The 23344-nt window shown below is 47.8% G+C and overlaps 1 protein-coding gene across 1 annotated transcript in view; it reads right to left on the reverse strand.

Moving 5' to 3' along the window:
• The window catches only part of TSPAN7 (tetraspanin 7), a 120605-nt gene that overhangs the window by 23920 nt on the left and 73341 nt on the right, over nt 1–23344 (reverse strand). The window lies entirely within an intron of this gene.

A 23344-nucleotide genomic window follows, 5' to 3' on the forward strand; every position in this document is an offset into this window, starting at 1 on the left:
ACTTTATGTCTCTATCCCTCAGCGGGTCTCGACTTCAGTTTTCCAATAGCTTAGCCACTCGTTCACACAGATAGTCCTCTAAATGCCACCTCTTCTGACACCTTGTGAGGCTCAAAAGAAGCTTGGGTGTCCAAGGGAGCCCTTTCCCAAGTTCTGTCCCACTCTATCGCCTGATGTCCTATAGCAGATGCCTCAGCTTCCTGTCCAGCCTGGCCGTTCGAGGGAGGAGGCGTGGTGAGAAACAGGAGCAAAGCAGTAGGGTACAAATCAACACCCACTTTGCCAAGGTCTCCCCTGTCCATCAACACACTGTCCCAAGTATGTGCTACAAGAGGAAGCAAACAGCGGGGCCAGTAAAGATGCCCGTGCCTCTTTCCTGTACACTCTGAAAAGCCCCGCAGTCTGGAGCCACGGAGATTCACTATCAGACTGTTTCTCTTTGCGGCGCGCTCCATCCATTTGGAGGAAGGGATCTGCAGGAAAAACAAGAGCTTGGTGGTATTTCCCTATCCCCACCCCAGTCGCCTCTCTACTCTCTAGAACCACCACCATGAAAGAATTAAAAGCTTCCAATCAGCAAAGGATTGAGGGACTGGTGCTAGTCTTATAAGGGGAAGGTGGATGAACATGGAGAAAGCATTTGACACTAATACTAGGAAGAAGGTGACCCAGCAGAGGTCTACCGCCCTTGAAAAGTTCCAATGGGGGATGCTTCCCTTAGTTAAGAAAACCCAGGATGGAGCCTGCCCCGCGTTTCAAGTCCTCTGCTGACACCTGGTGGTTGCTAAAGAAAGTAGCTGGCTTGAACAGCCTCTTCTGCCACAGGGAAGCATAAAATGGAAACGTAAAATGCTTTTAATGCACCAGAAGCAAAAACTGAGAATCAACTCTCTGCTCATTAGGAGTGAGAACGCAGTGACCATTAGGGAGAAAGGAGAGTGCCTGGGCTATCTTTTATGTCCCAGTACCAAACACGGCCATTTCATTTCTCTGAGTCTTAGTACCTCTGCCTCATAAGAGTCTTTCAAATATCACACACTGACAAAACTTCTCCATCAGGTGGATATTGTGAGGGACCTTAAAATAAACCAGAGAAAAACCTACTCCTCTACTTCCCACTTCTACCATTATCTGCCTAGCGCTGTAAATGTCACGGTGCCGAGGTACTAATCAAAACCAAGAATTCAGTTCAGCCGGGCACTGTTTAGGCTGAAGACACGCCTCCTCTACAGACTTGCTCTTTCATGTGACTGGGATTCATCATGCTTCAGACACACGTCGTTGGGATGCGGTGGCTTTAGTAACCAAAGAGAAGTCAGATGGCTTAGATTTCTCTGACCACTTTATACAGTGCACTTGCTACCACAACAAATATTATATGCGGTGTATCAAAGTTAATCTAAATTCAGATTTTAAGGGTAATGGTATTAACATTTTGATCTCTTTTCTCCTTTCAAAAAGTAATTTCTCTGAAGGCCCCCACTGCTTTGTGTAAGACAGTGCTGTCTGGTAAATTACAAAACCTATAACATCAACTTCGTTAAAATGTTCATAAAATGTCAGTTACATTAAAATTAAAGAGCTATCTTTGCATACCTCAGAGGTGCCTCTTAAAGATTGCCCATGGGAGCAAAGAAACACAACACTGTGGGCACCATATTGTGTGGGAGAAAAGCCATCCAGTATCTTGACCTAGACCAAGCCAGTCATCCTCTAAGGAGCTCTTTCTCCTAATGACGTGGAGACTGGCACAGATGGGCCCCATCCGTCACCTGTCCGCTAGGAATCGAAGAACAGCCCAGAGAGAAAAGGCCTACTCCAGTGTTGCTCTTCTCACACTCTGACATCCCCGATGGCCCAGCTCTGTGTTTGGAAAGCCAAACCCCACAAACACACAAGGCCTTCCGCACACATCGAAGCCACCTGTGTACCACATCTCCCTCCCTCCTCCTTAGGCGCTCTGTGCAGTCCGGTAAAATTGAGCTGTTCTCTATTTCCTGTGCTTTACTACTTCTCAACCTTTGCTCATGACGATCCTCTTAGCGAGAATTCTTCCCATTCTTATCACCACCTGTCTACCTCCTTAACTCGTACGGCGTACTGTACCCACTCCTCCCGGTCTCCTTACACAGAACTTACTCTGTACTACGCCGCTGTCATGTGCTGTCCTCTCATCCCCCCCACCCCGCCATACACATCCAGGACCATGACACGCCCCCACCCCATTTGAGGGCAGGAGATGTGTCTTGCACATCATCAGTAGCCACTGCATGTCTGCTGAATGAATGAATGAATGAATGGACAGGCAATGGTGGATGGGAGAAGGGACAAGAAGTTTCCTGCTAACCATCGACTTGCTATACTCTAAATCTCTCTGAAAGAGAGCCCTCAGAATTGGTACAGGCATTGTCATCTACAAGTATGCGACGAAAGTGCCAGGCAGTTGAAGGAAAAAAAGACAAGCCAAGGGCTGAAACACAAACTCGTACTTTCTCTCATTTTGTCTACTATAATAACACTTCTCACCAAAGATAAGAAACCTACAAGGACGAGCCTAAGTCAAAAGTCATTGTTATACAGTGTGTGATTTTCTTTCTGTTCCTGTCAACACACACACGCACGCGCATGCTCTGCACTACGTGCACCTGTATAAGCACCCACAGGGTGAAAAGCAATGCTCGGGCTCCTCTGACACACCTTTTCCACTTTTGGTCACCATGAATAGGCTCAGGGCTCACCGAAGCAATTTTGGGTTGAGCTCCTCAGAGCCCTGCAATTTCTAAACCCATCAGTGTGTCGCTGATATAGCTTTTTAGGGAAGCTTTGCTTTTTCTCAGAAGACCCCATGAGCAAGCAGCCAACATGGCGCCTCAAGAGGGGACAGATTAGAGCCTATAGGTCAGAGCCTACACGAGTGCCCTAGGGAAGGTGCCGCCCCCACCTCACACACGCCTATGTCAACCACGAGTCAGGAGGGCAGGCCTGGCACCCTGCCCAGGAGTAGTAGCCAGGCTGTGGCACAGGGTCTCTTTTCATTCCTAGCCTGTCATGGCGGCTTGACATTTTGTGTACTTCTGGTGCAGCTCAGAGTATGTGGGGAGTAGAGTACTTGTGACCACCTGTACTTTAGCCTTAGTGAGGAGACCATGAAAGCTACAATGGTAGCACCAGAAAATGTAGATCAGAACTAGAAAATGTGATGGCTCACATTACCTTGAAATCTCACTGAGAGGATACTATGGGTAGGTTGGCCAATATTGCATGGGGTGTCCAAAATGCTGTGGAAGAGATTTCCCGAGGTCCATTCTCATTTGGAAGTAGATACTGGGGGAGCAATGGCAGAGATCCGTGTGGTCCTTTGCCTCCCACCAGGCCAACATGCCCACAGGCATCTCACTGGAGCCCACTGCCTCTCCTGCACACGGACCACAACCTTCTGACTGAGCAGCGGCAGTGGCGTCTCTCACGCCCAAGAAAGGCTGAGCCAGGTTTGGGGCTGATGGAGCCAAGTCCCTGCCCTCTTTATTTCCTTAATTGCATGAAATACAAAACAGGCACTTGGGTCACTGTTGGCATAATGTGTATCTGTTCTTGTAGGTGGGGCTCATGAACCCATGTATTATGCAATGAAAGAAAAAAAAAAAAAGACCATCAAAAACTGAATTAGAGAAGCACTGGCTCTCTCGAAGACACCCCATCCTAAGAAGCCATCTGGGATAGAAAGTACAGGAACAAAAAATCAGCCTAAAGAAACACACAGAAGAAATCACAGGCCGAAAGCTCAGCTAGACAACATGGTGGGTGAAGGTCACAGATCCGTCACCCCAGAAGCTTCCCAGTGAATTCGCCCCTGGCGACTCCACGCAAAGGTGCTGTGAAACATTCTGCCCCGACTCCAGAAGATTCTCTAACTTGGAAAAACGACATGACACAGAAACTCCAGCCATATCATAATTAAAACAAATATATTTCAATAACGATTAAACAGTAATTAAATAATTAGAGACAGGGTCCTCAGAAGTTAGATTTTGAAGGAGCAGCCAAGCAAACCATGCTTTCAGCCCCCTCTTACTTGAAGCACGATGCTGAGAGGAGATGGCGGGGCAGGGCGCTCTGCCGGGTATTCCAACCTGATTTTGTACATGGGGAGATAAAGCAACCAGAAAGGCAGACAAACCAGCAGTTCCCACCACATCGTGGTTTTCTCTTCAAACTTGAAGAAGTACAGTGTGAGTCTGTCATATTTACAACTTAGGATTTTATTACAAGTTATTTGTGAAAATCCAGGGCTGGGCTAAGAGGCAGAATTGATCAGAGCTTTCCAGTGGGCTTGAGAACCTTGAGGGATAGAAGGCGAGCCAGTGCATTTATTTAAAAGGTAGGTGAAGGGAAGAGCTCTGGGCTGGGCGTCAAGATCCAGGGTCTTTAGTTGCAGTTTATGACAAATTAGCTGTGTGACTTGGGGCAGACCACCTAAATTTTCTGGGCCTCAGTTCCCTCTTCTGGCAGCTCAGGAGGTGGAAAAGCTGATTTCCAGTGCTCCCCTAGAGCTCTAACATTGAGACACCAAAACAGGATCTGCAACTCAACATGCTTATTCACTTGCAAATCTATTTAGGGACGTGCCCACTGGGAAAATAAGCACCAGAAAGAAAGTTTATTAGGGTTAGCAAACTGTTAGCAGTGGGAGTAAGAAAGTCGGCTCAATGCCCACTGTTCTGCCAGATTTTGGAGGTGACAAGTGGTTTCCAGGAAAGAGAAAGAAAGAAAAATGCCCAGGGGAGCAGCCATTGCAGTTTTACAAGGACCCTCAAACATTCCTAAAGTCACTCGCATGACAACAAGCTTTCCCTTTTATATGAAGATGACAGGTCTTCTTAAGAGCAAGAAGACCTATGCTTTGGGCTGCTTCTTTCTAGGCAGGTATGTTAGCCAACTCAACCCTTTTGCTCCCTCACTTTTAAGGCTGTGGTATGTGTGGAAGAGAGGGAGATGAGTGCGAGCATTAAAAGGAAAAGTGGGAAGTTGAGAAGAGGGAGAGGACTGAGATGATCTTAAACCCTGATTGTTTAAACGGACTTTGAGAACCATTAGGGAACCCAGAGACAGTCTGGTCCCGACTCTGTTTTTGGTTGGGTTTCATGTGACTGAAGGCCATCCGGGGAGCGTTCCGAAGGCCCTCGTGGAGGGGAGACTGCAGTTTGGGAGTGAGTCAGAGATGCAGGTAGGGGCTGAGGCCAGAAGTGACAGCCGAGGGAAAGATGTGTCTCAGGAAACAGAAGCAGAGGATGGTAGGAAGGACGGGCCTGGAGGAAGAGAGTCACTAGAATGTTCGGGAATGATGCCAGAATGGGGGGAACAGTGAGGAGACGCCCAAGCGAATGGACAAGTCTGCGAAAGTGGCTGCCGACAGGAGAAGTAGAAGACATGGAAGAAAGAGACTTTTTTACTCCCCTCAAGACGCAAACAAAAGGTCAGTGCAGTTCATGGGCTCCAGGGATGCCCACAGGCTGACCTGGTACTCTGCATTTATACAGCCAGCCACGCCCAGTACAACTGTACTTTATATTTAAATATTACTTCATCCTGTAGCCAATTCCTAGAATTCAAATGAAAGGAACTACAGCATGAGCCCAGAGTGATTTGTCAAAAACTCGAGCTTCTGTTTGGACTTTATCAGTGAGCGCCCAGGGTCTGATGTACACACTGTCGAACAGATCATACATAGATGCTTCTGAAAATATGAAAAGGGCTTTGAACAGCACTAAGAAAAGTCAGGAATTCCGGCTCCTGCTGTGGCTTACCACAGGCCTTTCTTCACGTGCGTAGAAAGGCAGCGGAGCGTGTCAGGGGCAATGGCTCCAGGAATGCTTTAAGTCTATCAAACATCGCTTCTGTCCTTCTCCCGGATGTCTTAAATATGCAACCACCAGCTTGCGCCAGTCATGTTGCAGATCTGTGCCTTAGTTCTCCATCTGTGAAAGGACAGTACTGCTCCCGGCAAACGTCTACAGGAGCCCTTCCGGTGTGTAAGTAAGTTTCCTGTGTTGCTTTCAGTTGCCCAGAGGTCATCAAAGGGGCGAGATCTAGCCCACCTGGTCCCTAGGATGCAGACCACAGCGGTCAAGTATGTTTCCCAAGGGCCTCTGCTGGCTGGGGTTCATACTCAGCCTGGGGGAAGCTAGCTGGGGAGGGGCTCCCACAGGTGACTGGTTGGACATGGAATGATCTCTAATGTCCTAGAGGCCCAGGAAGTGGTGGCAATTGATCAATATGTTGGCGGCACTTCGTGAATTAAGAACTGGCTTTGAACATGGTGGAGACATCGGAAATGGACCTTACACGGCAAAGGCAGGGCTACACAGCTGCTAAAATCATACTCAAGACCACTTATTCAAAGAGCCTTTCACTACTTGACTTACTAAACCCCTTCAAGTGAGCCCAACCTGTTCCACTTTCTACTTAATTCTTATCCAACAAAGGGTCACGGGAAATTTCCATACATGTTATTAGGGACTCTGTATATCCTACTAGGAAATGAGAAAGAATGGGCAGCCTTGAATTGAGTTTGCATTTCCTGTATATTACCCTAAAAGATTCTGGACTTTAGGTCACCTCCCTCTTAAAAAAAAAAAAATCCACAAAGAAAGGGCCCAAAAGCAAAAGAGAATTTCGCTCCGTGTTTATGAGCACATTGAGAAATGTTCCATTATATCTGGGAGAAATTTTAAGAGCAGCTTCTCGGTGTTACTCTTCATTTGTAAGTATTGCTGAGTTTTCCCTGCCAATGTTCAAAACAGGAAGTGTGATTTACACCACTGCAGGGTGTCTTACCCCACCCTCCAGCCTCTAAGAGCACGGAAAAGAAACGAGTGCACAAAGCTCATACCTCTGGTGTCTCGGATGGCCCAGGTGTATAAACAGGGCACAGAGGTGAACGCCTACAAAGAACTGGGGCAGCAAACCCCTTATGGGGAGATCTGTGTACTTAGGAGTCAGGACTGGCTATAGTGGCTAAACTGACGGAAGTTTAATGTCTGGGGGATTCCCTCTATGCCACTCTGCCTCTGCGGAACCCTTAAATTGCTGTCACTCATGTTTAAAAGCTGTTGGCCCCACAGACACACACGCAGCGGCAGTTGAGAGCGGGAGCACCAATGACCAGCCTTATCAGCGGCATTAGCAGGTGGCTGGCCCAGCAACTGAAGGAAGTGCTGTGGGGAGAAACTCCTTCCTTTGGGTCCCTGACCTGGGACCAGAGCAGCACTGTGAAAAGATGGATCAAATTCCACACTAATAAGAAGACAGATTTTAAGAGAAGATCATGTCAGCATAAGCTTATAAACAAGAGCTACGCCTGCATTATTAATGCCTGTGGACAGGTAGTTTCTGCTGACTGCACATTTACCCTGTCCTGCATTGCTAATTGTGTATGTGTGTCAAGATCTGAAGAGTCTCGTGGGACGAAGTAAGGTCCGTTATCTCCTCTGTATCCACCAAAGCCTCGCTCACCCACATCCTGTGTCCAATCTCCCAAGACAACGGGTCGTTCAGACATTCCGTCCTAATGGGCATTTAATAGAATCACTGCTTGTCTGAGTGTGATTCCCAATTTTTAATTCGAAAGCCAGCCACTGGGCCCATGATGAGCACAGGGTGGGGAGTTCAATAAATGAATCTTAGCGGCAATCTCTCGTCTTCAAATTCAGCTCCCTTCCAGGGGCTGTGTCCTTGGGGGTTACCGGATGGGGACGGACATGGATAAACCAGTCCTATAGGCGAGTCCATACATCTCACAAGCACATGTCTCTCTCGTGATTAGGCTGTTGAACAGGTTGAGCTTTCCAGCAGTTCCATTATTTGCAAAAGGGAAAATTTTTTCGCAGCATTTCTATATATGATTATCATCTCCAAAATACCAAAGACAAACCCACAGTCTTCCATGGATATGTACACCTCCTACATACATGTGGAAAGGCAACAGGAAGATGCTAGATCATAGAGAGGTGATCCCTGAAGGCCTGTGCTCGATCCGGCTATGTGTGGATGGGGACTCGGGGGGTGGGGTGTCTGGGGGAGCTCAGGCCTCTCTTCAGATGAACTTGGCACAGATGACACACAAAGCCAGAAGAGGGCCTATTATGAGATGAGTTAAACAACGTGTGGAAGAAACACGTAGGCAGCACTGAAGACCAAGATTCTTACCCAAATAGTAAGGCGGTCTTCTTTCAGTGGTCCTAACTTTCTCCTGAGATGATTTAAGGGAAGAAGAGAAAAGCCACCCTCCTTCTATTCCTGATTTAATGAACTTTCCTCTCAGTATTTGAATATCTACACCACACACCTATGTGAAACTGCAGGGAAAAAAATTAATTTTATGTAACAGAGGTTCTTGGCTAAAACAAAACAAAACTCCCCCCCACCCCAGCAATCAGTTATTTCAGAAAAGCACAAAGAGGATACTTCGCCCTCTCTACCAACACCACTTGGGTCAAGTTGCTGTCCGTGGCATCTGTCCCTGCCTCTACCTTTGCTCCCATGGCTCTGTTCTCAACACCACAGCCAGGGCGATGGTGCTCAAACAAGAGTCCGAAAATATGAGTCGTTTGCTCAAAACCTTTCTCCACATTCTACCTGCACCCCACTCTGGTTCTTCTGATGTGACCTCCAGGGGCTCCCTCCCTGCTTTGGCTCCAGCCGTCACAGGCTGGCTGCGCCCCAAGTACTCCCAGCCTGGTTCCTGCCACAGGGACTTTGCACTTGCTCTTCTCTCTGTCTGGGCTTCCGAGATCCCTCATTTCTTCGAGTCTCTGCTCTTCAGTGAGCTCTTCTCTCATGACCTGGCTTCAAACTAGAACCCTGTGTCTCCAGCATGCCTTGCTGCCTTTCCTATTGTTTTTCTCACTACACTTACGATCTCCGAACACGACTGGATTTACTTGCTTCATCTGTCTCCCCAGACAAGTCTTAAGCTCCTTGAGGTCAGGGGATTTTGCTTGGTTTATTGATGAACCCCCAAAGCCAAGACAAATGACTGCCCCATAGCAGGGGCTCAGTAAATACATGTTATGTGATTGAATACAAGAGGACAGACTAGTGGGCAAGAGCGAGCTTTGGAGGCCAGGACATCAACAGTTACTAGCCCTGAACTAAGGAAGCCAGGTAGGGGACTTGACCCTCACAGGGCCAGGCACTGGCACTCAGATTAAAAACCTATTCTCTGCATAGCACATACCCTGCCCAATGTGCTATGATGAGTGCTGTGAAATGTATAAACCTGGCGAGTCACAGACCTGTACCCCTGGGGATAAAAACACATTATATGTTTATTAAAAATTTAAAAATAAAAAATAAAATAAAAAAATAAAAATAAAAACCTATTCTCCGGCCAATTTGCTTCTAATGCAGCACACTGCTTCATAAATGTCTGCCTCTGACCACCAGGGGGACTGCGTGAGCAAGCATGGGAAGGGCTAGGTCTCATCCACTAATGGAGATGTAATTCCAAACTCTACATCCTAGAGCTCGGTGAGGTCAATAATTGAAGGTCAGGAGTTGAGAGAATGAGGAGTGCTTCTATCAGCAAGCTCTCTCCCTTAAAATATGTACAACCGTGTGTGGGAGGGGGTGGGGAGGCCTGGACGAGGTGCTTACTGCCAGCTGGGCACTATGCTAAATGCTTTACTGCTTTGTCGGGCTTGGTCTCCTAATAATCCCATCACACTTGTCTGAGGTCATCAGCCCTAAGTGGCAGAACAGATGTTGAAAGGCTGGCCCTCCACCACTGCCTTCCCTTAATGTCTTGCTAGGTAGCCTGCCCAGGAGAAGGTTCTTTCTCCCCAGCCCTCTGCCCCTGCCGCCTCTGTAAGAAAAGCCCAGAAGCCAGAGTCATGCATCCTGGCAATGACGCCAGGTTGATGCTCAACCCTGAGAATTTGGCTGCCACATTAAAAACAAACAAACAAACAAACAAAAACTGTGGGCATAGTCACTAAATGACTTATTTAAAAATGTTGTCCATTATTTCTCCCCTTTCGAGCAGGCAAATCTATAGAAATGGAAACATGTTCTTCTCCAAGCAATAGCTTGATACTCCAAATGAGCCAAGCTGGGGAGGAGATACTCCGATGAACGTGATGGGATGAGCCAGGAAGGTCAAGTGTCACGAACTTCACACACAAGTCGACATGAGGACCTATCTGAAGACTCAGGATAGCTTGGCATGCACACGGAAAACCACAGCACCTTCTGGGAAAAGTTTAGGAGAATGAAGTACTTTGGGTCTCACCCTGAGGGGAAAGAAAAACCCCACAAATTCTGTGGCTGAAATATACATGAGGGGAAGCCACTCTGAAGCCCTGACTGTCAAAGTAGCTCCGACCCAAAGTGACGGGCTGAGCTGCCAACCACGGCGGTGGTGACATATCTGCCCACCCCATAGCCTGCCAGGGGGAGGTGATCTGTCCTTCACAAACTAAGGACAGAGTCCACAGTTACCAGGGTATACGCCTGTGGTAAATGGCATTTCCTGAGCAGTACTGCACTTCCTACACGCTTCACCACATTTGTCCTTAATCTCTGCTCTGCGGATGAAAGATGGCCTTTAAAACCTGGGGCTTTGTAGGGCACCTAGGTGGCTCAGTCGGTGAAGAGACCGACTCCTGGTGTCGGCTCAGATCGTGATCTCAGGGTCATGAGATTGAGCCCCACGTTGGGCTGTGCGCTCAGTGGGGAGTCTGCTTGGGGTTCTTGCTCTCCCTTTCTTGCTGCCCCTCCTTCTGCTTTCTCTAATTGGTAAATAAACTAAAATAAAGTAAAATAAAAACCAAGGCTTTGAAAGGTTAGCCAATTTGCTCAAAGTCACAAAGCTAATAAGAAAGCATGGGAATAAGGGGTGCAGCCCAGCATTAAATTCACTTCTGTCCAACTCAAAGGCAGCTTCCCCTGCCATCACGACGGTCTGCATCCCAAGGCACTGTCAGCAACGTCAGCCACCTCCCAAGGGCTGAGGTCCAGAAAGGGGAGCAACGTAGAGAGAAGCCTGGTTTTCTTCACATGGCCTAGGTGCTTCTGAAGGATGGGTTGTGAGGAAACCAGAATTCTGAACTGATTTCCAGAAACTCTGTATGTACTTTCTAGTTGTCAACATGCAGGAAACGTGGGGAAGGGCAGGGGTGTGAAGAGATGGACCCTACAGACGGACCCTGTGAGCACTGGTCTCCTCCCTTCCCCTTTCCCGGCACATGCCGCCCATGTCCGTTACTGGACACGCACCCGCTTATGAATGGGACTGTGCTCCAGAAGATTATTTTTTATACATTACTTGTTTGGAACTGTGAGGGCATTTTCTTTGGAAGCAGTGTTAGACGTGGTGCCTGTGTTTCTAGGTCAGTCCTCAAAAGTCTATATGTAAGCCAGTATTGGGGAAAGTTATAGAGAAACAGATTTCTGTCTCAATACAGGGAAGAACTTTCTAATAATAGGCATTGCCCAAAATGGATTGGGCTGCTTCGGGAAGTGTGACAACAGAAGGTAAACAGCTTTCTGGGCACTCCCACAGTGTTTCCAGAGGCAACCGTGGGACAGAAGTCCTATGGATGGGAAGCCAGCAGGAAAGGCAGAATCGCCTGAAAAGTCATTCTGACCCTGACCATTGTCCTGGAAGCTTTGCACGTTTCCCAGCCAATTATCTCCCTGGATGTTCATACGTGAACGAATAGGCGCATTAGCAACACACGGACCAGGGAAACCATTTTCCCAGACTCCGAGTTACGTTTCCTTTGATCTCCAAAAGGAACGGATAGGTCACATAATCTTGCCACATGAAGAGCAACAGAAATACCAGTTCAGCATAATGAGGTTGCAACTAAGAGGGACTGTGTTTATTTCTTTATTTTCCCGAGGCAAACACACGCTCGACCTTGTCTTGCCTGAGAGTCACAAATACTGGCTGATTTTAAGAATCAGTGAAGCTGGTTAAAGATAAATTTTAAAAAGCTGTAGAGGTGACCTTCATACTTTTCCACATAGAGACAAAAATTCTGTCAAAAACCTGACATACATTGGCAGTAAAAAAGGAAAGTAGCTAAAAAGGTGTTGTTAGGAATGCTACATTGCACCGGCAATCTGTTCCCTAGAAAACAAGCACATAGCTCCTTAGAAAAGCTATGTAATTAGGTCTTGGTCATGGTCATGGGGGCAAATACAGCTCCATCTTTTTGCCCATGAGGTGACAAAGCTGCCACTGGCAAGCACGCTCCTGCGTGGCCCACGTTGGTTCTACCTGCTCCCCTCTGCCCCCGTCCCATGGCCGCCCATGGGTCCTACTACCCCGCCCAGCCGGGTCCTACTTGCCCTTGCAAGTGTAACTAAAATGTCCTTTCCACACCAAAAGGCCTTTCCCGACACCCCAAGACAGGAAGGATTTCATCTTCCTCTGAACATGCGTTAGATTTTCCGCATAGCTCTTAGGAGTAGCATTTTACCTTGCATTCTAAGCCTCTGTGGACACCTTATGACATCCCCATAACCCATGCCCCACCAACAGATGAGTCCCACGTGGGTGTGTGTTATTACCTATGCATGTCCTGGGGCACCTAGCGCTTGGTCTGGATATCTACATGTGCTCAAAGGGAGTCCTTTCAGAGCAAAGAGGTCTCATCTCGGATGCATCACTGGGAACCTGCACTTTGGACGCTGGGGTTGTACAGACAGCAGGGGATGGGAGAGGCACACAGAAATGGAGACAAACCACCAGTCGAGGGCAGCAGGGACATGACGGGCTGTTGCACTGCTTCCAGTTTGTGCTGAGAAATGAATAGGACTGCTGTGGTCTGAAGCAGATCAGCAGCTCAGAAAGTACAAGCTGGGAACTGGTGCCCCCAAACTCAGAGGCCAGAGATGGACCGCCCCCCCTCCCACCACCTTCCCTGAAAGTTGCCATCAGCAACTTATTTTAGAAAGCTAGGCTTCTCAGTGAAAAGCAGCACTCCTTGCCCGCTGGTGGATGGTGTTTGTGTCACGTGATGGGTCTGCTGACCACTCCTTAAGGAACCTATAAAGGGCCAGATCTGCTGAGCCCTCCCTTGCCCACCCACCAGCTACTGACCAAGGACAGTCTTTCCAGGCTGGCAGAAGCCACCGATCTTACCCCACGTTTGCACTCCAAGCACCAGCAGGCAGCAAGATATATTCTGGCCCCGGAAATCAATGGGCATGGTCATTTTTGCTCAACTATTCCTCCAACTCATTTTGCCTTGGGTTGTTTGATCAGAAAGTATTATAACCATAGGCCCTGTGGCTTCCGGTAAAAGCCATACAAGCCACCTGGAGCAAACAGTGGGGTTTCCTGGAGGGCTGCAGGCATCTTAAGGGATGGCAGGGGTGACTGGTAACTCTGAGGATGGGAGCCAGAACTACCCTCTCGCGCCCCCACAGCAAGGGCTCTGGGGTGTACTTCTCTCGCACCCTGACCACTCCCCTCTCTCTGTTCAGAGTAGCTGTCTCAGTGACAAGAGCCTCCCATCAGCGAACCTCCCAAATCACACACCCAACTGAGAGTGACAGGTTGCCCTGGATACCGGCTGCCGACTCAAGCAGGACAGGACCTGAGGGGCCGACCTCAGGTCAGGTGACCTCTCTGATGTAATCAGTGGTGACGGGGCCCTGACCACATCCCTCTGCCCCATATTGTCAGCAAGAGCTAGGAGGAGAGACGCTCAGAAAAAGCTGGGAGCAGAGCAATTACCACACCTGCCTCAGAGAGGCTTGGCCTTCCTTTTCCTCCTGGAATAAGGGAGGGACTGTGAAGCCTCAGCTCAACACTCCAGTCTATGCAGCACCAGAAGGTGCTGCTGGAAGACCAAGTCACTGCCTCTGGAGACAGCCCTGTCACCAGCACAACCCTTTGCCCAGGAGGGGCCTTGGAGGGACCCCACTCAAGGAGCCAGAACCGGCTTACATGACGAAGTCCTAGCCACCTAATTGGGGTAACCCAGGAGTGGACGGCACTGGGAAACCCCTGGGAGGCCAGATCCTTCCCTCAGCTTCTCCTGGAGACATGGCTCAGGCTCTGGACCACAGGTGAGGCTCGATGCCATGTGACCTCAAGTAAATGAAGACACTCTCCTCAAGCAATCTGCCTGTTGCAGAACTCACATTCAAAGCAGTTCTCTCTTCAAATCCGATGCGGTTGCTTGGATCCTTGGAACACCCTCATGCCTACACTGAACGTCTGCCAAATCTGGTTTACTACCACCCCTCTTCCGACCTGCCAGCTCAGCCAGTGGTGGCTTCTGGTCCTGCCGCTGGGACACCACCAACCTGAGAATGGGGGCTTGGCTGTTGGGAATGAAATGAGAAAATGTGGACAACACAACAGAGGAAGAGCTGTCACATTGTGTCTGCTTGCCAGCATATTCTTTTGGGGAGGACAAAGAGGGTGAGGATCAAAGGCACGTGAAACAGACACCTTCCGCAAGGCTAGAGGGTAGTCATAAAATCTTTTTTTAAGTAAATGGAATAGTAAATAAAAAACTGAGTCTGGCATTGCACCAGGGTCCCTCCTTACACAACGGGGATAATGTAATATTCGCAAGTGTTGCTTCTTCGTTCACTTAAATTGCAAAAACCTCAACTAACTGACAATGAGAAAATCACGAGTAACTATCCATGGAGAGGACAAGACTGACAAGAGGGGAACGAGTGGTAACAGGGGTGACTCTTGTCTTTCACCGAATGTGTTTTCAGAGAGGACCTCAAAACACAAGCAGAAAAGAATGAAGAAATGTTATTACATAACCATTGGAGACAGCAGGAGGAAGAAAATGGTGCCGGAATTTTATGTAACAGGGAGGATTAAAATATCATCACATCTGTAATGTGCTTTACAGCTTTTTTTTTTATAAGTATGTCCATTCATAGACTCCACTGAATATTTGTAAGAACCCAAGTAGGGCCCCATGATCAGCGTGTCCCCTTGCATGATGGAACTTTCCTTAATTCATTTTATTTTGTGTATCCGACTTGGGCCTGACCTGATACTCCAAGCTGTGAAGTTCCCCTGAAAACTGATTTTATTAATATCATCCAAATGTAGGGGAATCAGAGCAGACCATCCAATCCGCCACAAACCCCAGGACTCCATGCACGCCTAACAGCCAGTGTCTAGAGCTCTTTGGGATTCAAACCCTGAGAGTAAAGAGTGAAAAATCAAAGAGTGGAAATAAAACCAAGCCATCAATACTGTTACACTTGGATCACTTGGCAGGCTGTGGTTTCCATCTGTCTTGTACTCTGCAGGACAAATGTACTGTGATGAGTTGGTGTATTAACTGCATGTGTTCCCTTCTCCTTAATCCAACTGAGGGAGTAACTCACAGCTTCACTGAAAGACACCAGCTAGCAAAACTGACCCGCAGCAACTTCTGTTAGACTAGTGCAGCGAGGGTGATTTTTCTAAGTGGTAGCATTTCTAGCTGGGGGTACTTAGAAGAAAATCTGGAAGCCAGCCCTTTCCAAAGTTGGATGTCTACCTTCTTCCCCCAGAGCACCCTTAATTCTCCCCAAAGGCCAGAGAGTTTTGGGGTTATCTTCGAGATACACCTCAGCACTGATCTTGCTTAGTGGAGCACAGGGGCATGTAAGCACCGACCTCAGCAAAGGACCATGAAATGAAACAATCTGCTCTCCCATGGCCACCAGTGACGGGCGATCCGAAGGTACAAATACATTCCGAGTGAAGACAAGAGCCACCAAGTTGCTCTACAGCGCATGTTCTTTGGGTCTCTCCCAAAGGCAGAACTTCACAAACTGCATTGACACCCTATCGCTTTGCCACAATTTTTAAAAATTTAGGAACATGTCACTTCACACGCATGCCTATAATGACAGCACAGAGCTCGTGTATTGTGACACACTACAACAGTCAAGTCCCTGGAGCTCCTTGCTCTTAAACTTGTACCCCTCTTGGTCAGCGCAGGAAAGCTCATGCCCTCCTTTCAGATGATATGGAATTGCAGAAATTCCTTCAAGCCATAGTGGCTGTGAACACGCTTTCTCCAGCTATAGCCCCTCTCATCTCGGGTCTGACATCCCCTGTGGAGAACCCCTGTGCCACATGTACCCAACCCTCCCAATACAGCGACCTGATTCCACCGTCACCCTCAGGGACAGAATAGAAGCAAGTGCCATCTCCACAGGTTCCCGTGGCTGGCTGTGTCAATGTGTGGGAGCCAAATTGCCAAACAAAATTTACGACATGAAGCTGTAGCCATGACGCACTGGCTCCCAGACCCTGCAGCTTTTCCTTTCTTTAGTGGACGTGTGATACAAATGATCTTAGAGCAAAAGCTTTGCAGTACCATCTGTACTCTTTACAAGAAGACTTTCCCCAAGGTTCTAATATCTTTAAAGGCTCCATTAGAAAGTGCACCAACTAGGGGTGCCTGGGTGGCTCAGTGTGTTGAATGTCTGACTCTTGATTTTGGCTCTGATCATGATCTCAGGGTCATGAGCTCAAGCCCCAAGTTGGGTTACCTGCTGGGTGGGAAGCCAGCTTAGGATTCTCTTTCTCTCTCTCACTCTCTTCCCCTCCCCCCACCCTCACTTGCTTGCTCTCTTTAACAAAAAAGAAAGAAAGAAAGAAACTATTACTAGATTAAAAACCAGAGTTGTAAGTCTGTTTGACCAATAAAAATCTGGAAGTTGCCAGTGCTTGCCAGTAACTCACTGCCAAGTGATTGACAAGAATTACTCAAAGTTTCACGTAGGTTGGGCAGACACCAAGAAAACAAATGCACACTTCCAAGTTCTCATGTGAACCATGGCTCTGCGTTCCACTTCATAGGGTTGATGAGTGGTTTAGATAATATGGCAACGTTCTCAGCAGTCATTCAGGCCTGGGAAGCCATAAATGTTAAACAAAAACTGTGGTTATCCCATTGCTATTTTATGATTAATACTGTTATTATTAAGCCCTTCCAAATATTTCCACACACATGAATGCTAGCAAGAGTCTGCACTGCCTAGAGTCCTTTTATGTTTGGAATTGCCTCTTGGGAGAGTCTTTTGATTCTGTTAAGCATCTAGACAGTTCTGAATCCAGAGGTCTGCTCTGGCTTTTAGAAAAATAAACCATGTTTTGCAGCTAGAGGATACCCATCTGCACAGCCATTTCTGCCTTCTCGAGAAAAAGCTTGTTTTCATCCATGTTCAAATCCATAACAAGTTGTTTTAAATGCAACTCTTGGAAGAGATGTGGATTTTCTCGGCTCCTTCCTGGGCAGCTCTGCTTCAGGAGGTGAGACCTAGTGGGTAGCCATGGGCTCAGAGAGCAGCAGGACTAGAAGTTCCTGGGAGCCAAGGAAGGCTCTAGCATGTGCCCTCCCAACTCCCAGCCACCTCAGGATGTCCCACACATCACAGGAGTGATGAGAGGCCTGAGTGGGCTCGACCTAGCTATTGTCATAGTATGAGTATAGATCAGTGCGGTGACTTCACTGGAAACTCTGGGGTCCTGACATGGATAAAGTGTCACTGGATAGCACATCAGAAGTCACCACTGTCAGCAGGGAAAGAGTGAGAGGCGGGAGTCAGTGGAGGCCACGAGAACAGGCTTGGGGGCAGTGCTCCTGGGTTAGAATAGTGGTTCCTACACCGCTTGTCACCTGTGAGACCTTTGGCAGGCCACCTGTGTGTGCGCCTTCCCTCAGTTGAAAATGGGCTCAGTGATGACAGTACCCTCCTGACAGGGCTTGTGGGAGGGCTACTGGAGTGAATATGGGTGAAGTACTTGGAAGGCTGCCTGATGCCTGAGAAGCATTCAGTCCATATTAGCTACTCTCATCATCGGCATCGTTACCTGCCTCTAGAACATTCTCACTTGGAAGTGTTGGAGCTAAGCCAACACCAAGGTTTACCAGGTACTACGGGGGCACCATGCCTATTGTTCCCTCAGTTAGGTTGGTTTGCGTTGGTCTCTCAGTGAGGAGCTGGTTCGGAGCTAGTGCCTGAGAAATGCTCACTTCTTGGCCACCTCTTTAATCCCAAGGCGTCTACTGCCACCATTTACCCTGGTCTTTAACAACTGGTAAAGTTCTTGCTCCCTTTTACCACCTTTGCCAGACCCCAGAAATCCCTCCTGCCAATGAAAGCCTTGGATCCCGGCACTGGCCTTTCCACGAGACGAGCTCTGGCCTCTCTCTGCCATCCACAGTCCTCCAGAGACCTCACTCTCTGTAGCCTAGACAACTACCACCACGGGCCTGCCAGCCTTCACCACAGCAAACCGGGCCGGCTGCCTGCTGCTCACGCCGCCTTCGTCCCTCAGGGTTAGGCCAGATGCAGGATCAGCAACCCACAGCGGTGACGCAACCTCTCGCCCCCAGGAGCCAAAGCAAAGGGGAAGCAGTTGGTTAGATGCCACTGAGTCCTGTTCTGAGAGCAAATCGGGTCCAGACGTGTCTTTCGGGTGACCCTCAACTACCTCACTTTGAAGGCCCTAAGAAGCCGATTACTACTCCTAGGGACAAACCCAGGAGGTTCAAGTAAATCTTGCTGATAATGACAAACTCTCACATTTAGGTTCGCAGGGATAGGTTGGGGTTGTTTTTCTTCTGTTCTGCTTTTAACCTTTCCCCCCATTTTCCATTAGGACAGTCCCTATAAATGAATTTCATTTTGCACTGAGTGCCTACCTTCCCAGAACAGGTAGCCACTGGTTTTGCTCCCTTCCAACGATACCTTCATTATGGTATTAAGTCCTTTCTTTGTAGCATACATTGCACCTGTGTTTTCAGTTTTTCAAATGAATATTTCAACCTGGCAAAAGAAATTTTTCTATATAATTTTACACATGAGAAGACCGAGGCCCAGGGAAGCGGAATATTTGCCCGAAAGCACACAGCCGGTTAGAGGCTGAGCCGGCACTACAATCTGAGTCATTCACTCATTGGTCCACACAGACTCCAAGTGTCCCCTTGAAAGGCCTCCAAACAATTTCTATTAGAGGAGGCTGTAAGAGACACGGATAGATTTATCAGGACTGTTTATAGTGACAATTTGTCAATTTTTCTGAAATTTGAAAATTATTAAGGAAATGCAAAAGACAAACATCAAAAAGGACACTGGTTAAATTACTAAAAAACCATGCTATGGTTTTATACTGTATAAAGATGTATTGGGGGGGGGGGCACCTGGGTGGCTCAGTCAGTAGAGCATGTGACTCTTGATCTCAGGGGATGTAAGTTTGAGCTACATGCTGGATGTAGAGATGACTTAAAGAATAAAATCACCCCCCAAAAATAAAAGATTTATTTGGATATTTGTGTGCCTTCTCCCCATTCTCAACCACTGTCTGGTCCCACAAGGTTGGAAGAAGAGTTAACAGCACAGAAGGCCACCAGAACAACAGTGCTGCTGTTTCTTAAACTCAAGGTCAGAAGCATCAGCACTTCTCAGCGAAATGGTCCCCGAAACAGGTGACTCGGAATAATTTTAGCCTATACATCACTCTCTTGAATCAAAATGTCTCTCCTGTGCGTAGTTCACTGAGGTCAGCAGAGTTTGGGAAGGATGGGACTTTGGGCTCCACTAATTTTCTCACACTCACTGGAGCCATCCATCCTGTGGGGAGAGCACGGTTCATCCCACAGGAATCAGGGCAGCACAGAGCATTCGTGGGGTGCCGTGAACTCCAGTGGGTCAGCTTACTGGTTTGTTTGTTTTTGAAAGCAAAGATCCAAGCTTTTCCGCCTGTCCTTATCATCTTGCATTCACACCAAATGTGAATGCATTTCACTTTTTCACAACGGAAACTGGCTTCTGTTCCCCAGTTTCCCTCCTTAAGCTCTGCTTTGCTTTGTCTCCTTGTGACTGATTTCTTTCCTATCTTGCCCCGCTCCAATCCCAGCATTTTCGCTTTCCTTGGTAAAATCGGGGAAACTCCAGTTTTTGAAAGGCTAACGCTCAATTCCATGTTTCAGTATTAGGCCCTTTCTTTCCAAGGCTTAGCCACCAACCCCATTGCTAAAAATGTCCCCAGCATAACCTTTTTTTTCCTATTCTTTTATATTTATCTGAACAAACACACTTGTCTGAGCAAAGGCATAGCGATAATTTTCTCCAACCTGAAAAAGCACTCCCTCAGAGCCTATACGGGGTCTCTCCATCATCCCTTACTGCCCAACTCAAGTCATCTATTCTCCTGGGACTGCAATCCCCTATACCCAAATCTGCTGTGCTCTGACCCCCACAAAGCTGTAGCTCCCTACAGCCCATCATGTTGTGTCTTTCCTGTGGCTCCCTACAGCCCATGTTGTGTCTTTCCTCATCGTCTGTCGGGACATCTCGTGGACATCTTCAAGACCCTGTTGATGGCGACCCATTGTCCAGCTTGGCGCTGACCTCCGCCCTGTCCTTTCCCAACAGAGGTTTCCTTCGTGCCCCTTACAGAGCAATGCCAACGTGCCAGAACTCGCGTGTACATGTGTGTGAACTCAGTTCACCCTTAGAGTCATCTCCCTTCCCATGAGGTAGACACAGTCATTCCTCCCTCTTTGCAGATAAGGAAAAGGAGGTACACAGTGGTACAATAAGCCACCTAAGGTCACAGCATCAGTAAGTGGCGGAGGCAAGATGTGAACACAAGAACCATCGTTGCAGTCTGTGCTTTTAACCGCTGCCCCCCAGCACCCTACCTCACAAAGGCCACCCTGCCCTGACCCGGTCAGATGCTTACGCTTTCCCTATTCGTTTCATGTTTTAGGTCTTAGCTCTCCAAAGAGACCATAGCTGGAAGGTGGAGGAGACCTCCTGGCCTTTTTTTGGTCTGCCAGAGTCCTCAGCACAGCGACAAGCCCAGTGAAGAGTCGTATGCCTGTCCACTAGAAGACGGGATGGCTTGCTCTGCGTTGCTTGTACTGTCCACTTGCCCTGCTTTATCCCACATCACATTGCTGACTTCTTCTATTAGCTGTGGTCACCCTGAAGCCTCAGTTTAGTCCTGAGATGGCCTAGCTACCGCTGTCCAACTTAATGATCCATTTAACCTTGACATGTTGTTTCTTTAAGCCCCAGGAATCACTGCAGGCAGGGCTGAAGATGAGTTATAAAGTCACTCTTGCACAACACACACATATACCAGATCAGGCCCGAGACGGAACAAAAGAAATGGCTCACGGCTTTCAGGGGGAAGAAAAAAAAATGTGACCACTATCTACTGTCCCAGGTGGAGGACTCTTCAGACCTAATGGAAATCAGTATTTTCCACTTTGTGAGGAAAATTAAGTGGTACCAGCAGCGATAGATGGTGGCTAACTGGGCCAGACCTTACAAATCCTAGGATAAAAGGGTAAGAGACCAAAAGACCAGAAGGAGATCATCTAGGGAAAAAGGCATTTCTTTTTTGTCTATCCCCTTTTTATTGCCCCCTTTTACAACCTACTTCTGCCACTTTGGGTCTGAGCCTCGATCTTGACCTGAGAAATGGAAGATAGTGTCTATGCTTTGGGGACAAAATGGCAAACACTTTGGAAAAAAGTGGGCTGCTGCCTCCCTCAAAGAGGGGTTTCAGCCTCTGTTTCCCCTCACTAACTGCCAACATCACCCTGAAGATAAAAATCAGCCAGGACCTGGGTCTGGCAAGTTGAGAAGGAATCGCGTGCTTTCACGATATGTGAACACATTTGATATGTTGAACACAAGCTTGTGCTCAGTCTCTGAGACCAAGACATCACACACGAATCCTCTAGCACAAAGATGAATACGCAGAAGCCAGCTCCCTGGACTGCCTCACCTGGGCTGTGACCTTGGGCAAAGCCTCCCTTATCTCATGTGTCAAATGGGGATAATATACTCACCTCCCGCAGGTATGGTCAGGATTAGACAAAACATCACTAAGGGGATAGTTTTAGTGCCTCAAACTTGGAAAGTGTCCGATAAGTGTATCACTTGCTGCTACTTAATGTCCAAAGCGGGTCCAGCCTCAACTCATGGGCATGTCTCCTGCTTCAAGTAATTGGAGAAGCATGAGGTGTGATCTGGCTCCCATCATTCCTTCCCATATAAATGTCAGACTCCCTAAAATTTCACTTTTAAAGGCATATTTTATAGTTAAATTTTTAACATTTTAGGAGAGAAAAATGCCCTTAACCGGCAATAAAATAGCAATTCATCTCAAAGTGTCAGTGATTTAATCAAGTCAGCCTTGGCAAAAGGAGGGGTGAGCTTGTTCAGGAAACGCTAATTGAAAGAGTAGCTCTCTTACCCCACCTAGAAAATTCCAGGGCTTCTCCTTGAACAATAGCTGTGGACACAGAGCTTTGGGTTTTGAGTCAAGCTTTATCAGATAGAAGTGCTCTAACTTCAAGCACCACCTCCCTGAGCCGGTTTCCCTATCTGTAATAATGGTCATGAGCCGCAATCTTGGGAATTGCCCATTTGTTCCCACCTTTTGCCATCAGGCTATTTATGAGCTTTCACAGGGGTTGGGGAGGAAATCAGGAGTAGAAACATGTCGAATGTGGAGCCCGGCATAGAGCAGGGGCTCGAGAAATGGCTCTTTCCTTCCCCTGCAAGGAAGATCCCCTAGACATCCAACCCTGATAAAACCAAGTGTTGATTACCTTCAGACTTTTAAAATGCAACCAAAACCCAGTTTTGGTACTAGCATATTCTAAACCTACTTCTATTCCTCCCGGTTTCCTCTCTATCCCCTTTCAAAACTCATGAAGGCATCTTATAGCAAAACACGTAACAGATCTTTTGTTTAAAAAAAAAGCTGTCATTTTTGCTTGTGTACATATCATCAAAAAGTCTATGCTGGGGGTGCCTGGGTGGCTCAGTGGTTTAAGCCTCTGCCTTCGGCTCAGGTCATGATCTCGGGGTCCTGGGATCGAGCCCCGCATTGGGCTCTCTGCTCACCGGGGAGCCTGCTTCCCCCTCTCTCTCTGCCTGCCTCTCTGCCTACTTGTGATCTCTGTCTATCAAATGAATAAATAAAAATCTTTTAAAAAAAAAGTCTATGCTGTTCATGGCTGAAAGTTTTTTTTTAAAGATTTTATTTGTTTATTCGACAGACAGAGATCACTAGTAGGCAGAGAGACAGGCAGAGAGTGAGAGGGAAGCAGGCTCCCCACTGAGCAGAGAGCCCGATGCGGGGCTCGATCCCAGGACCCTGGGATCATGACCCAAGCCGAAGGCAGAGGCTTAACCCACTGAGCCACCCAGGAGCCCCATGACTGAAAGTTCTGAAAGAGTCCCACTGGCAAATACAGTCACAATCAGAAAATAAGTGACCCTCATTTAAGATTACTTCTCAGTGACTACTGAGTGTGAAGGGAAATAT

The sequence above is a fragment of the Neovison vison genome, chromosome X (assembly GCF_020171115.1).
Source record: "Neovison vison isolate M4711 chromosome X, ASM_NN_V1, whole genome shotgun sequence".
Taxonomy (NCBI): Eukaryota; Metazoa; Chordata; class Mammalia; order Carnivora; family Mustelidae; genus Neogale; species Neogale vison.